The sequence below is a fragment of the Helianthus annuus genome, chromosome 17 (genome assembly GCF_002127325.2).
Source record: "Helianthus annuus cultivar XRQ/B chromosome 17, HanXRQr2.0-SUNRISE, whole genome shotgun sequence".
NCBI classification, from domain to species: Eukaryota; Viridiplantae; Streptophyta; class Magnoliopsida; order Asterales; family Asteraceae; genus Helianthus; species Helianthus annuus.
In genome coordinates this window covers 42,222,623-42,238,364 of record NC_035449.2, presented here as the reverse complement: position 1 = coordinate 42,238,364, position 15,742 = coordinate 42,222,623, and positions in this window count along the sequence as shown.

Sequence of the window (15,742 nt, the reverse complement as noted above, 5' to 3'; positions counted from 1 at the left end):
CACAGAAATTAATATTTCTGAAATTAAAGACTTATGTCTTAATGAAAGACCTAAAAAATACACCTCAAGAGTACAACAGAGATTAAACAAGAAAAAGAATTACGGTTGTGGTTCAGATTTCCAAAAGAGATCAAACCATAGCGGTAATTTCAAAAAGAAAGGATTAGGTTTTACACCTACAGAAAAACAGAAAAATGAAAAATATGTTCGTGATTTTAAATCCAAAATGTCGTTTGTTTCAGGTACATCAACTGATGAAGAAGAAAAGACATGTTTCTGGAGGGAAAAGAACAGTGAATTTTTGAAAAAGAAACAAGCTGAACTAAAGAAAGACTCGAGAATCTGTTTCAAGTGCAACAACGTTGGACATATCGCCAAAGATTGTTCTCAGGCGATACAATCAAAACAGGGAGTTTTTCGCAAAATCTCAGAAAAAGTGTTTGCGTTCGAATCACCACTTGATAGAACAAAACTGTTTAAAGATTCTATTTTTGAAATTGGTGAGAGTTCGAACAAGTTTTACAAAAAGAGAGCCAAATCTAAAAACCAGAAATGGCTTGTGAAGAAGGGTAGTGAAAGCTCTAGCGATGATTCTGATAGATCAAAATCAGAGGAGCTATCTTCAGGAGATGAAACTGATTCCACAAAGTCAGTGGAGCCACAAGTTGTTTCAAAATGTGAAGCTGATGTAAAAGTTGAAAACTCAGTTCCGAGTGTTAGTGATGATGAGTTTCCATCACTTCGGGCTGAAAATTATAAAAAGAAAATTGGTAAAGTTGAGATTTCTAACCAATTTTATCATGATGAACAGGAATTTGATGCTGAGAAGGTCTTTAACCCCAGGGTAAAACATATCTTTGGCAAAATGATTGATCGAAAAGTCAAAGGAGTTAAGGAATTTTATGAGAAGAAAACAAAGAAAGAAAAGGTTGAACCATCCCTGGTTTGTGACTGGGATGGTACATATTTCGAACAGTAAGTCTCAGGACTTGCCGGAGCTCCCAGGTTGGTAAGCGTGGAGCATGAATCGGCATCTTTCTTAGAGTTGTATTCGGTAACGTCATTCAAACGGTAAAGAGGTTTGTTTGTGTATTTCTTACAATTGGTACAGAGGTTTCTGAAATGCAAATGGTAAATCAAGGACATTAAGTTGTACTTGTATTTTCCTACATTGGTCGAAAGACAAGATGATGAACCACAACCCCGAACATTTGTTGGATATTTCTACAAATGATAATCTACAATTGGTAAAATCAATCAAACTTATTTTCTGGAAAAACCATTTTGATTAAAACAAACTTAAGTGTTTTGAAATCTAAATGGGAAAATAGTTTGTTGATAGGGGGAGTTCTGATTGTTTATGCCTAGTGAATGGCGGATTGAGGAGATTCGATATCAGTTGTCATGTTCTGTATAGTTTGTTTTCAATTTTCATTAGATGTATTTGAATTTTAGGGGGAGTAAGAATTTTTAGAGAAAATCCAAAAACATCGGAAAATTTGAAAAAGTCAAAAACATGATAAAATTAAAAAAATGAGTTTTTGTTGCATAAATGAGGAAATGATAGTACATCAGTGGACTATCACAGCACGCTAAAGAATGGGAAAGTTTAAATGTGATAAACGATCTTACTGCGGATGTGTCAGTAGATTTTTGCACATTTAGTAAATTGAAACGAGATATAAACCTAAATCAAACTTGCTTAATTCGTGGGTAACTATTCTTGGATATATGGGTAACCCCCGAAATCTTGTTTGAAAGGTCCCGTATTCTGAGATACTAGGTCTTTATACTCAGTGATATCTGGGATATTATCCCGGGACTTCTGCTGTATGGAAGTACTGACCTAGTCCCCGGATAATACTTTCTGCAAATGCTTGAAAAAGCGCCGCCCTCAGCATGCTGATGAAACAATAAAATTGATAGTCGCTGCTGTTGAAATGCAAAAAGATCCTCTAAAGGGGACCCACCAAAAGTCGAAGCCGTCATCTCTTTGCGTATACGGAAGTATCGACCTGAGCTCTCACGGCCCTCGCACATAACCCCTTTACAGATATCATCTGTGGTATACTCACCTGTAAGACTGAATATTTGGGATCTGGATACGGGAGTATATTCAAGTGGAGTGATACACAATTAACTTTAAGTCTCTAAAACATTAATATCGTATCTCGAATCGATTGAAATTTGTGTGAAGATTTAAGTGGACAAACATACTGACAATCTAGGTAAATTGTTTATAACTGAGTATGTTTAAAGCTTAACGGTGTTGGTGATTTGTCTCAAAACTGATATGATCCTCTTGCACGAACTCACAAAAAATATTGTTTGTAAATAGTTTATTTCTGCATTTTAGTTTTTTTATATGTCAAAATACAAAAAGATTTTAAGTGTGTTTTAGCATAAATTTTTGAAAAAGTCAAAAAGATTTTCGACAACTGATGTTGAATAGCTGATTTTCAAAATTCCGAGTGCTAAACATGATGAGCAATACTTGAGGGGGAGTGTTTGTATGAAATTAAAATGTTTTTCATAATCTAACCTTTTCAAGTGGTTCATCAAAATCTGTGTTTGTTTTGATAGAGAGTCTGAATTAATGCAAGGTTATATGTTTGATATATATATGTGAAAGAAATTTACTTTGAGGTAGAGTTTATGCAGGATAGCCAGACGTCGATCCTGAAGATGTTGCTGAAGATCAAAGGAATGCCAGCAAATCGAGAGGGGGAGTCTGAAGATAGAGAGAGAGAAGCCCAAAGACTGATAAAGACTGAAGTCGTTGAAGACTCGACACTTAAGACTCGTCAACATCTGAGGGGGAGTCTGTTGGTGCAGTCATCTGTCGACTACGTCTAATGTCGAGTCCGGGTTGCGATGCGGATCTGATCAAGCATGATGTCATCATGGTTAATGATGATATCATGTGACATCATCATTATACTATGATCATCAACAACAACAAACGACAAAACTCATTTAAGTTGTAAGAGTTTAAATGGTAAGTTGATGTTGATTGGACCATTAGGAGGTCCAATGGTGTGCTTCCATTAAAAGGTCCAATAAATGAAGAGTTCACAAGAAGACAAGAGTTCAAGAAGACAATAGTCAACATGTGGAATCAAGATGAACCGCTTATACGACAAATCTTGTGGATCGCTTTTAAGGAATTTATTCGGACGCTTTTTCGGCATCATGTGGAATCGCTTTTATGGCTGTCTTTGGAGCGGTTCTAGTTTACTATAAATAGGATCATTTGTCATTTCATTTGTAACAATAGTTCAGAATTGATACCGAGGTATTGCCGGTTTTTCCTTGTAATCGAAACGCTGTGAAATCAATCTAAAAGAGGTTTAAAGTGTGAATCTAGCTGTGCACGCATCCGTTTCTTTGTTTCCGCCTCTGAAACGGAGTTGAGCTCTTCCAAACGACTCGTTTAGGTTGGAAATCGATCCTACACTTTTTTCGAGATGCGGATGTCACTCCTGGCTCAACGAAGAGTTCTCGTGCTAGAAAGATACGCTGAGTGAGTGATCTTATCGAGAGTTCTTGGTTTTCACACCTGGTCTCGACTGGATCACTCGGTTTTGTTAGGCGAGTATTTTTGAAAACATGTGAATTGTGTATGCCTTAGGAAAGGCTAAGTAACATTCCAGCCTTAGGAAAGGCTCTTCGTGTGATACTGTAGTATGCAGTGTTCACACAAAGTTGTAACTTTTAACAAATTCGATCGAAAGTATCAAGTTGGCCCAAACAAACCCTAACGAGTTCGTATGAGTCGGCCTGTTGGTACTTAGACTATAGACTAGGTCAATCCCAAGACATCGACCCGGACTAGGTCGAGTCACAAAACTTCACCTAATTCCCTATAGTTATGGCTGTGATACCAATCTGTCACACCCCAACCGATGGCGGAATCATCGGGGCGCGGCACTAGGCGAATCAGATTGCTCAAGAGAATCCATAACAACTATATTGCGATAATAATTATTACATTTGTTATCCCATACTAACAACATTACAATCACATAAGTTATCACAGATTTCTTGTCCTCTCGAACAATACAAATCCGACAACCTAGATTTTATGTGGGTTTCTAGACTTCCTAGCTTGATTTGATGTAGACTTCAACTTATATACCTGCAACATACGTTGAAAATAACGTCAGTACGAAGGGTACTGGCGAGTATACAAGTTTTGATAGTAGCATAATAGATAAAAATAAGTGCTACGAATTCCTATATACATAACGAGATACACAACATACGCACTACAAGACTAATGCTCCAGCTTTGTCTCTACGGCTTAGATTCTCGATTGCTCGAACACCTAAACTAGACCCGTCGGGTGCTACAGATCCATACTAGTTAAGGCGGGACTCCGCGAGTAAAAGTCCTAGCGCATACATACTAGCATCACGTGTAACTATGCATAAGTCATTCGCAAGTGATAGATTGATTGATTGATTGAACACATTCGATTTGCTTGATTGATTAAACACATTCGATTTACTTGATTCATTGTAAACGTATGTTACACCCAAAATATGATTAAAAAGGGATTCAAGTATACTCACAGTCGGCGTTTAACTAGTAAACACAACTTGGTTGGATTGAGGGGTGCACGTCCGAAATTACCATGATTACAGTTCAATAGCGTAAGCGTTGGATAGCGTGTTAAGAAGTTGGGCAGTAAACTGGTAGGAAAGGCTGCTGTTCGATCGGATGGGCTGTCCGATCGACTAGCATGTCCGATCGGCTAGCATGTTCGATCGGCTAGCCTGTCCGATTGGCTAGCATGTTCGATCGGCTAGCCTGTCCGATCGGCTAGCCTGACCGATCGAATGGGCTGTCCAATCGGCTTGCACGACCGATCGACTAGCCTGTTCGATCGGCTAGCCTGTTCGACCAGTTAGCCTGTTCGTTCAGCAGGTTTTTGACTAAGTTTCGAAGGTTTTTCGGTGGTTTTGACTGAGACGGTGTGCTTTTGTGCTAAACAACTGAAATTCCAACATTTCCGACTTATTCTGATGGCCGGGAATCACCCCGTTCCATCAGGTTTGGCCGTTTTTTGATGGGTTTCCCTTGTAAATCCCGAAAATCACCCGTCCTTGATTAGAAATCAGATCTTGAACTAACTCAACACTAAGAATGAGTAGAAAAGTCGGTACAACTCTGATTCCTTTGGTTTTTAAGTGCATTGAGTGTAAAAGAGTTGAACGAAGGTTGGAAATCCATCTTTCAGTCCTTTCACACATGATTGAATGCAGATTTGTACAAAAAACATTGTTAAATCTTGTGGAAATCCTCCAGATCTGAGTTGTTCTTGGTGAAATGAGGCCAAAACATGAAGTTCATAAGAACACCATGATGACATCATCTTAGAACACCTCAAATCCGCTGATTTCACGATTAAAAATTAGAAATTGAAAGATAGAAAGATGTAGGATTGCGTTTTGATCAAGAAAGTACAAGATTTGGGTTGAAAACTTACAAGAATCGCGAGGAATCGAGAGAAAAAGAGGCAAAAACGTCCTGGCCGGTCGAGAGCTGTCACTTCACTGTTCAAGTGAAGTGAATGGCTATTTATAGGCAAGGAGGAAGAAAGGGAGGGAAAGGAAGGCCACTCGATCGGCTGGCCCAGCCGTTCGACTGGCCTGTCCGATCGGCTGGCCCAGCCGTTCGGCTGGCCCAACCGATCGGCTGGCCTGGCCGTTCGGCCGGCCCAGCCTATCGACTGGTTCTTCGTCGTTTCGCTTCGGCGTTGCGATAGTTTTGTCCGTACATAAACTTGTATTTATTTATTATCATCATTATTATTATACATAAGTACACGTTAACACTTTTCGATTTCGATTTGAATTGATTTGATTCGATTCGATTAACTTCACCAACACCACAGCTATTATCATTATTTATTATTATTATATATATATATATATATATATATATATATATATATATATATATATAGGTCCATACGTAATTATCCATATTTCGATTCACCTTGCGATAATCGGGTTGCGCGTGACCTCGAGTGCGCTTTCGAATATTGCGACGCATCACGGCCATCAAGGAGGGTAGTATCGGTCCTCTCTTGATGTCATCGCGAGCGTTGGTATGTTTGATGTGATTTGATATTGAAAATACTAAGATATATCATTATAATAGATATTGATACATTGTGATCTGAATCTCCGGTGCTTGGCGTAACGAGTATAACGAGTAGTAATAACGCACAAAAGTGCGGGTTGTTACAGTCGCAGCCCACTCCTCGGTTTGCTTCTGCTTTTCAAAAGCCGCCCTATCTTTTTCAAGCTGCTCTGCACCCGCACGAGCAACCTTAACCAACTTCTCCGCCTCGGCCCGCAAGCGCGCAGCCTCCTCCTCCCTGCGACCCAACACCTTGTAATCTTCCAGAATGGCATTCACCACTATGGAACTTCCCACAAGCATGGTGGAAAGTTGGTTGATGCGCAGTTCACGGGGTGCGGTACGGGCATGATGAACTTCAAACGGAGTGCCCAGACCACCTAAAATCTCCTTGCAAGCAGAAGGATCATTAGAAATACCATCCCCCTACATAACGCTCTAAGGGGGTCGGTGATAGCTGGTACTTCGGTCCGGGGTGTAGGTGCGGTAATAATACTCCAGCTCAGACTCTCCAGGCTGAATTTGAGGCCCTTCATAACCCGCACCCCCAGATGCGGAACTAGAAACCTTCTCAGCAGCAGGAGACTTCTACGATTCAGCACCAGATTTTTGTTTTCCAACATCAGAAAACCTCAAGTCCAAATCATCAGCATCATTTGGAGTGATCAGGTTGTTGGAGGAATCAACAGTTTCACACCCCAACCGATGGCGGAATCATCGGGGCATGGCACTGAGCGAAACAGATTGTCCAGGAGTTTCCATAACAACTATTCATATAATCCAGTTAAAGATACGTCCTATACCGTATACCGAATAAACAAATACATCATTACAGATAACATCCAAACAAGTAATTCTGTTCCGACAACTCAGATTTAACATAACAAAATAAATTAATATTGTTCGAATGCCCCTAAAGACCCAGGCTGACAAGATCTACAGACAACTATGCACTAGAAGCTGGTTCTTGACAGAGAACTACTTGTTGGGGGCCTCTAGAGACTTATTCTAGCCTTGCCTTCCTAGCAAGCATACACCTTAAACACCTGTCACATACGTTAAAATAAAGTCAATACATATAATGTAAAGGTGAGCATACAAGTTTGGTAATAGCATATGGAGTTCGAATAGTTTACGCATAACCAGCACGTACATAGAGGAAAACGAAGCATGTTAATTATCGAAATGGGTCCATCGATACCAACGACTGCGGGTTAACTGTCCGAGACAGTTCGCAATACATGATTACCACCGTAATCCATGCAAGTAATTGTCCTTAACAACCCCCGTGTGAACGGGTGCTGAGTCGAAACTATAGTACTATGTTGCTAAGGCAGGTAGACAGCATTCCATGTGTAAACATAACAACAAGCATTCATTTAGTCACGTAATTCATGCATTCGGTTAGCGTTCTAATAGTTTGAATAGCGTGTTCGATTGTGAATTTGATAGGTAACGTATGTAACACCCAAAAGTGCTGAAAGCAAAAAGGGATCGAGTATACTCACATGATTGATTATGGATTGAAGGGAGCGCTGAGAGTAGGGTTAGCCTGAATAGTTCGATAGTATAACGATGAGTAATGCGGAAATGCTAACAAGTTTAATTGGGTCGAACGGTCTGGTCGATCGAACTACAGTTCGATCGAACAGTCCTATCCGTTCGGTTGGTCTAGCCATTCGGGTAGCCTGCTCAATCGGCCGGGAGGCTCGATCGATTTGGACCGTTCAAGTGGATTGTTTCTAGGGCTGTTCAAAAAGCTCGCGGCTCGGAGCTCGCTCAAAGCTCGCTCGGATTTAGCTCGGAAAAAGCTCGCTCGATTTGGCTCGGTTTAAAAGTGAGCCGAGCCGGCTCGGCTTGGTTAGAAAGTGAGCCTAGCTCGGCTCGGCTCGTAACGAGCCGAGCTGGCTCGGTTCGTAACGAGCCGAGCTGGCTCGGTTCGGCTCGCTTTGTAGCTCGACTCGGTTTAGCTCGAATTATTTTACTTATAATAAGTTTTAATTTTATATACATTATAATATATTACGAAAAAACTGATTATTATTTACATGTATATAGGTTTGTAATTTGATATTTATGGCATATTTGAAGATTGATTACCATACTACTGAACTAATTTTGTATTTTAGTGAAATTAAAACTTATTTTGCGTTGTTAAACTTCATTTTGGTTTGAATTATATTAGGTTGAACTTATTTTGAATATATTCTTTTAAATTATTGAATAATATTTTAGGCTATTAAATTTTAAGAGGTGTATATTAGTTTTTTTTTTTTTTTTTATAAAATCGAGCCAAACCAAGCCGAGCCATGCTAGCTCGGTTTAAAACCAAGCCGAGCCCGAGCTTAGATTTTCAGCTCGGTTTCAAATCTGAGCCGAGCCGAGCCAGCTCGGTTTATAATCGAGCCGAGCCCAAGCTTGGCCTGGCTCGGCTCGGCTCGGCTCATGAACAGCCCTAATTGTTTCTTCCTTTGAGAAGGATATGTTTATGTATGATGGTTTGAACTTTTGAAGTTTTCGTTGTAGTATTCGAGAACACTGAAGTGTTCTTACCTTTCAGGTCGATCGATCGATCGAACGGTCTGTTTGATCGGCCGGCTTAACCAATCAGTTAGGAACTTCAGAAGTAGTCCTCAGCAGGATGTCACTCGATCGAACAGCATGCTCGATCGGGTGGCACTCCATACTACGAACGAGTTGTAAAATTGATTAAGTGTTGAAGCTTAGTATCTCATGATCCGGAGAGTAATGTTTACCAATCGAGTAGCATATTCGGTCGAACATCACCTCATCAATAGTATACTTCATGAATCTGAAAAGTGCGGGCCATGTGCTAGCCGATCGGCTGGCCCGGTCGGTCGGCTGGCATGTCTAATCGGCTGGGCTGTTCATTCGAACAGCCTAGCCGTTCGACCAACAATTCTGACCTGGTCGGCCTATCTTCTAACACTTGGCTGTTTTGATTATTTCTTATGATTTCAAGGTATTTTGACAACGAGTTAAACCATAGGACGTGGGTTCTTACTTGCTTCACTGGTTCGGACAGGAATCACCCAAGTCCGGCCAGTGAACTGTTCGGAACGACAGTTTAACGGTTAACCCGAAATCGGTGAACCTTGTAGTTAGAATCCGAATCTTGAACCACGTGGTTGTTAGAATGATTAGTGAGCTGGTTCAAGCTCCGTTTCTACCGGGTTGAGGGTTATGAGTGCAAAAGAGTTGAAAGAAAGTCGGAAAATCCGTCTTTCAATCTTTCACATCGTGAAATGTCTAGATCTATGAAAGATTTTAGTTTGTCTATGTGGAAATCGGTTAGATATAAGCTATTCATGGTTGAATGAGACCAAAGTATGATGTTCTTCAAGAACACCATGATGACATCATCCAAGAACACTTAGATCTTGGTGATTTCACGGTTAGAAATCAAGTTTTGAAAGATAGAAAGGTGTAGAATCGCGTAATGATAAAAAACGTACAAGAATTAGAGTGAGAACTTACCGGAGTTGAGAGAAATCTGAGAAAAGGTGAAGAACAAGGACTAGTTCGGTCAGAGCTTTCCAAAAGTGGAAAAGAAGACAATGACATCCCTATTTATAGGCTCCAAAAGAGGAAAGTGGTAACCGATCGGCCAGGGTCTCCCATCGGTTGGGCTGCTTGATCGAACAACATGTTCGATCGGCTAGCCTGTTCGATCAGTGATTCCTGTTCGACCAGGAACCCCCTTTTGAGTGTTTTGTGACGATTTTTGATATTTCGATTTCGATGAACGATGACGCGAATACGATAGAGTTTCCTAATTAAATTACTTTCAATCCCGACTACTATATCTAATATAAGCATCTATAGTTTCACATCTCGGTTTCGATTTCTATTGAGTTCGATTGCTTTTCGAGGTTTGACTCGATTTGATTGATCACCACCCACAACAGCATAAAGTAAACATGCACAGATAACACATAAGGCACACACACATATAACAATACCAAAGTTCGCATAATTCGAGGTTCGAGTTCGATGATTGATTTGATTAACTTGATTATCGATTGATTAACTTTATCGCATTGTTACTTCCTGCCATTAAGGTCGATTAACGATTCACGTTCGATTAAATATTCGATTCATTTGATCAGACAACACTTACTCCATATAATACAAAATTAAAATAGACTATTTACAATCAAAAGTCAAACTTTGACTTCAAAAACACGGGGTGTTACAACAGTATCAAAAATCTGGGATGCAGCTTTCCCCACAGTCTCCTCTGCCTGCACTGAAGGATCAGGCACCACCTTGGCAGAAGGATCGGTGGATTCTTTAGTCACCCCCTCACCCATAGCTGTGTCATGCGGGGGAGAAGAAGGCATCTCAAACAAACCGGAGAAGTCCTTTCATTGTGGTTCTGCAAAAACAAGAAAGCAATGACTATCAAAAAACAAGTTGTGCATACAAAACACTTGCAAAAGTTATAAATCATTTACCAGCAGGAACCACAGGCTTCTTTTGCATCGGCCCAGTGGACCTTTTAGCCTGCAACCTCTGACGTTTCACCTGACCAGCAGCATCAACTTTCTGCTCAGGTTTCCTCTTCTCACCAGCAAGTGTGGAACCCGCGGCGGTCCCACTTGCAGCCGCACCACCACCTGGAACACCCAAACCCTCAAGGGTGTCAGATACTACCACGTAATCAGTATATCTGCGGTAACAAGAACGAGAGATACCTGCGGCTTGTGGCACCAAAGGAGGGGCAACAGAACCCTCAGGTTTTCCCTTGCCGCGACCCTGCGCGGGTTTCTTGGCTTGCTTCTTCTCCACATGCTTCTTAGCGACAGTTTTCTCAAACTTCCCCAGATCCCTAAGGTTACCTGCATTTAAACAAACAAGCAAGCAGATTATAAGGGTGAACTTTAAACAACAAGGGAATCTTAGAAGATACCTTTGCCTTCCGGAATGGGTGGGTTCAGCATGTCACGTGTGGGAACGCGGAAATTGCCAACAATCTCCAAATTAAAACCTTCACGTTCCGACACCGCAATCAACTCGACTTTGCCCTTAAAGTCCGGCTCAAACATCCTCCACAAGCCGACCGCATTCTCTGAAAAAACACATTCAAATTAACAAAAGCATAAAGAAGCAAGGAAAACACACAAGAATAACAGACTTACCACCACTCTTCTCCCGCAAAACGGGCCTTGCCTTCCTATCCGGCCTGGTAAGCATCATCCGCAACACCCACAACTCATTGTTGTCCAGTTTCTTAAGTTCAATAGGCCGCAGCCTAGAGAACCAGTCTACAGTCTTTGCGGAAGCAACAGGAATATCTTCCGGAGTAACACCCACACTCACGTTCCGAAAGGTCATGTTGGCATGCACCGCACAAGCTTTCACGTAGAAAAATCTCCTTTTCCACTTGAACAGACCCTTCGGAGGGGTCATCAGCTTGAGACTCCCATACCTTTGGTTAAAAGAAAAAAAACCGGTGTTTACCGTTAACTGGTAGAATCGCCGGAAGTTCTCAACAGTAACATCCAAGCCAAGGGCACGAAAAGTGTACTCGAAGTTCCTGATTCGGAACATCCCAAATGGACTCAGTTGGGAAATATGAAGGTGATAGTGTTCTAACACATGGGCAACAAACACCGTTACCGGCAATCGGAGGTTGCCATCATTAAAAAACTCAGCCCACAGGGTGATATATCCCGCCGGAGCGTCGACACCGGTGTCACCCTCTTGTGGGTAGATGGCGCCCCACTCCTCCGCCATTTGTATGCTGGTCATCAGGATCTTAAAATGATCCTTTGACCACTTCAGTACCGGTAGCCCACCACCGGGAGCACCACCATCATCGTCTTCATCTTCATCAGCCGCTGCCACCGGCTGTTCAGGGTTTTCACCCTCCACATTGTGTGGATTTGATGGTTCGGCCATAGAGATGTAGAAAGAAAAGAAAGGAGTACTAAAAACTCAAACAACCTCACCAGAATTTCAGAAAACCTTATCGGAGAAGACAGAGGAATCCTTTTTTCTCTCACCAGAATTTTTGAAATTTTGAATAAAGTGAGGGGAAACCACGAACGGTTTCCCCTTATATACTGATCGCAATTAATGCAACATGGAAACTGAATCATCACGTTCAAAAAGAGCGAATTATGCGGCAGTACGTGTCAAGCGACGCTTCCGCTGACGGTTACCACGCGCGCGTGGTCGCACACGCGCCTGACATATGAGACGTTTACACTCCTGATACAGTGCATTTAATGACCTCGGGCAGTGCAAATGTCCTTTCATTTCAGCACATGCCAGGAAATCTCACAAACTTCCACCAACTCACACGTGCGCTCAGCCACGTATACAACAAAAAGCGACAACATTATCCAAACACAAGCGGCATGCGGTTTCTCTGGTGTACCGCACCATAACCCATACCGCATGTCGTTTTTTTACATACCCCATAAAATAGCCAAAAATTATATCTTTCCATGGTTAAGGGGGTATAAACATGTCCGCACATACCCACGAGCACACGTGGAATATGCGGAGATGACACACACGAGCCCGTACAGGTGGGTTAGATACTCAGAACCAGCGTTGTTCTTTGGACTAAACCGCATCTCAGGAACAGGTAAACCGCATTGCCTTCATTCTCTTCAAGCTTCAAATCCCTCCTGTCCGGTTCACAACTACAGAGGGTGCATAAACAACTTCTTCAACAAAGAGAAGGAGGGGAATGTACGCGAATGCACATCAGCAACCCTGACTCCTGATCCTTCAAGAGCCACATCTGAGCAACACACTCGTTTCAAGTGAGTCTGGGGTTACAAAACCGCAGACACTCATGAGTTGCTGCGGACGCACCTATAGCTCCGCAAATGGTTGCTACGGTAGAGCAACAACTAAGTCATCACATAGATGAACGAAGCTACTTCAAGGAAAACTCCTCGGTATTGGAGCGTGAAGGAAAGTGGCTAAGGAAGAGATGCAGACGAGATTTCCAATAATCATAAGAGATCTCGTCGAACAACAAGCGGCCGAACAGCGGTAACAAGTCTGCTTATGACTTTGCTGCCCCACTTGTGAGATGGATAGAATAAACAATGGTGGGCCTAACCAGGCCTATGACCATGTTTATTTGACCATTATCCAGATTCACATTGTTCGACCAAACACGGCCAACAATGACGCAAGTATCCAACATTGTTCAGCCAAACGTGGCCAACAATGCCAAGCAACAAGGTAACCGCAAAGGACGTGCGGTTACTTGAGAGCTAATTGGAAGAACATGAACACCCCACAAAAGGGATCATCATCACATGTCCAATTACTACTGAAGACCACTCTCTTCTTCATTCACCACTTCAGAGGTTGGTTCGAAGTTTGTGCATATCTTCAACCACCATCTCAGAGGTTGGTTCGAAGTTTGTGGACATCTCCAGCTAGATCTCAAAGGATGGTTCGACACACCAACAGGTGGCACCCAACCCTAACGAGATCAGACGCACGTAGCCTATGCTACCATATCAAAACCCGAGGCTGAGAATTTCGCATCAGACGAAACTTTTTCACCGGTACGAAAGAGGCGTCGCATGACTCTTCCAGATATCCAACTTGATTTACGAAGAGCAAAGACCATCTACATGGTCTAGAATCTTCTCTAGACTCCAAACTACCTTCTAAACACCATAGTCCAGTACTCCTCCCACATGTAACTTGCATATGGCAGCAACACTAGACTGGGGGGACTTGAAGGGGTATGGTCCCAGATCTCGCGTCAGGACTACCGCGAGTGACCATTACCCTTATCACAACCCCCACTAGCTAACAACCTACCTGTGTCCGTGCGGGAACGCGCAGACACAATGGTTGAATCCGGTCTGCCCAATGATGGAGGAGGACTTACCTGGAAGATGAGAACGGTAGAGCGATGCGGCATGGCATCGCATCTGGTGTATGAAAACGGAAGTATCCACAGCGATGCGGCCTAGCACCACATCCAGTGAACACTTCTATCAATACAGGGAAGCTGGATAACAGCAACAGTCACCACAGACGACGATGCGGCCTGGCACCGCATCTCGCGTATTTCTTGATCAAAGGGTGAGACGCGGGAACACTTACAGTTACCGCAAACAGCGATGCGGCCTGCATCGCATCCTGTATACTCAGCAAGTGGGACTGACACCACAGAGCAAGTAGCACCAATGGCAGCCGCCTGTCAGATCTACGTAAGCGACAGACTGACGTGGCTTCACCTCCACAGCTGACATGCCTGACACACCTGCAAAGGTGCAACATGTCATCAGTCTATCCGTCCACCTCCTCCTTCACTCCTCAGCTATAAATACCAACCCCAAACCAGGTTTGAGGTATCTCTTCACAACTCTCTCACTACTACTACTATCACACTTTGCTTCCCAAGCAAATTACTGATTCTCACGCCGAAGAGTGGTAACAAGGAGCACCCCCACCCCATCCTCCTTGTTACGAGTCACGATTTGTTTCCTTGTGCAGGAGATCAACCAGCAGGTGACCCAGCCAGCGATCCTCGAGAGGAAGGGATTAACCCTTGTTGACGAGACCAGTGTGTTAACATTGCCCGGTTAACCATTGTTTCATCAGTTGGCTAGAAACTCGTTTAGAAAACTTAGTATTTTGTTGTATTATTCACGATTCCTGTTGTACTTTCTTTCTTGTTGTACTATATTGTATTTCGAAACAATTGTTGTACTTTGATTTCAAAAGTTGTACTTGAATATTATTCTATGAAATGAAATTCGGTTTTGATTAAATATTGTCGCAAATAGTGTTATGAAGTCTCGAGCAATCTCGTCTTCGTCCCGCCCTGATGTTTCCGCCATCGGTTGGGGTGTGACAGATTGGTATCAGAGCCATAACTATAGGGAATTAGGTAGAATTGCCATGATTTGACCTAGTCTATAGTTTAAGTCCCAAACTTGAGCATTATTGCTTTTCATGCTTAAATGTTACTACCGGTTACAAACACATTGATTCAAAACCACAAGAACCTGAAAATGATAAGAAGAAGAAGCTGAAGAACATATCGAACAAAAAAAAACACAACACTTTTTTACTGATAAAAAAATTCATCAAAATCTATTTGTAACTCTTGTGATTTAGGTTTTCCTAGAGAGAGAAAGTAACTGTCACTGAATTCTGAAAAATTGAGTCTTGATTTAGGGGTTGCCAACGAGTTTCTGAATAGAGGTAGGGGTGCTTGTGGTGGTGATAGGTTGGTTGATGGTGGCAGTTGAGGCCAAAACCCAGCTCAGAATTGGGTAGAAAATGATGGGTTCAGATCTACAAACACCACACAAACGATGGGTTCAGATCTACAACACCACATAAACCGCCTCCACCGTCGCCGTAGAACACCACCACAACCCCGCCTTCACCGTGAAACACCACCACAAACCCCCACCTTCATCGGCCAACTCAACCCACCACATAAACCATCTTCATCGGACTTCACACTCCACCGCATCGATCCGATTTGTTTCAGGAATCGTTCCAGAAATTATGTTTGTTGAAAGATCTAGATCCGCAAGCCGGTAGATCTCTGAAAGACGCCGGATTTGAT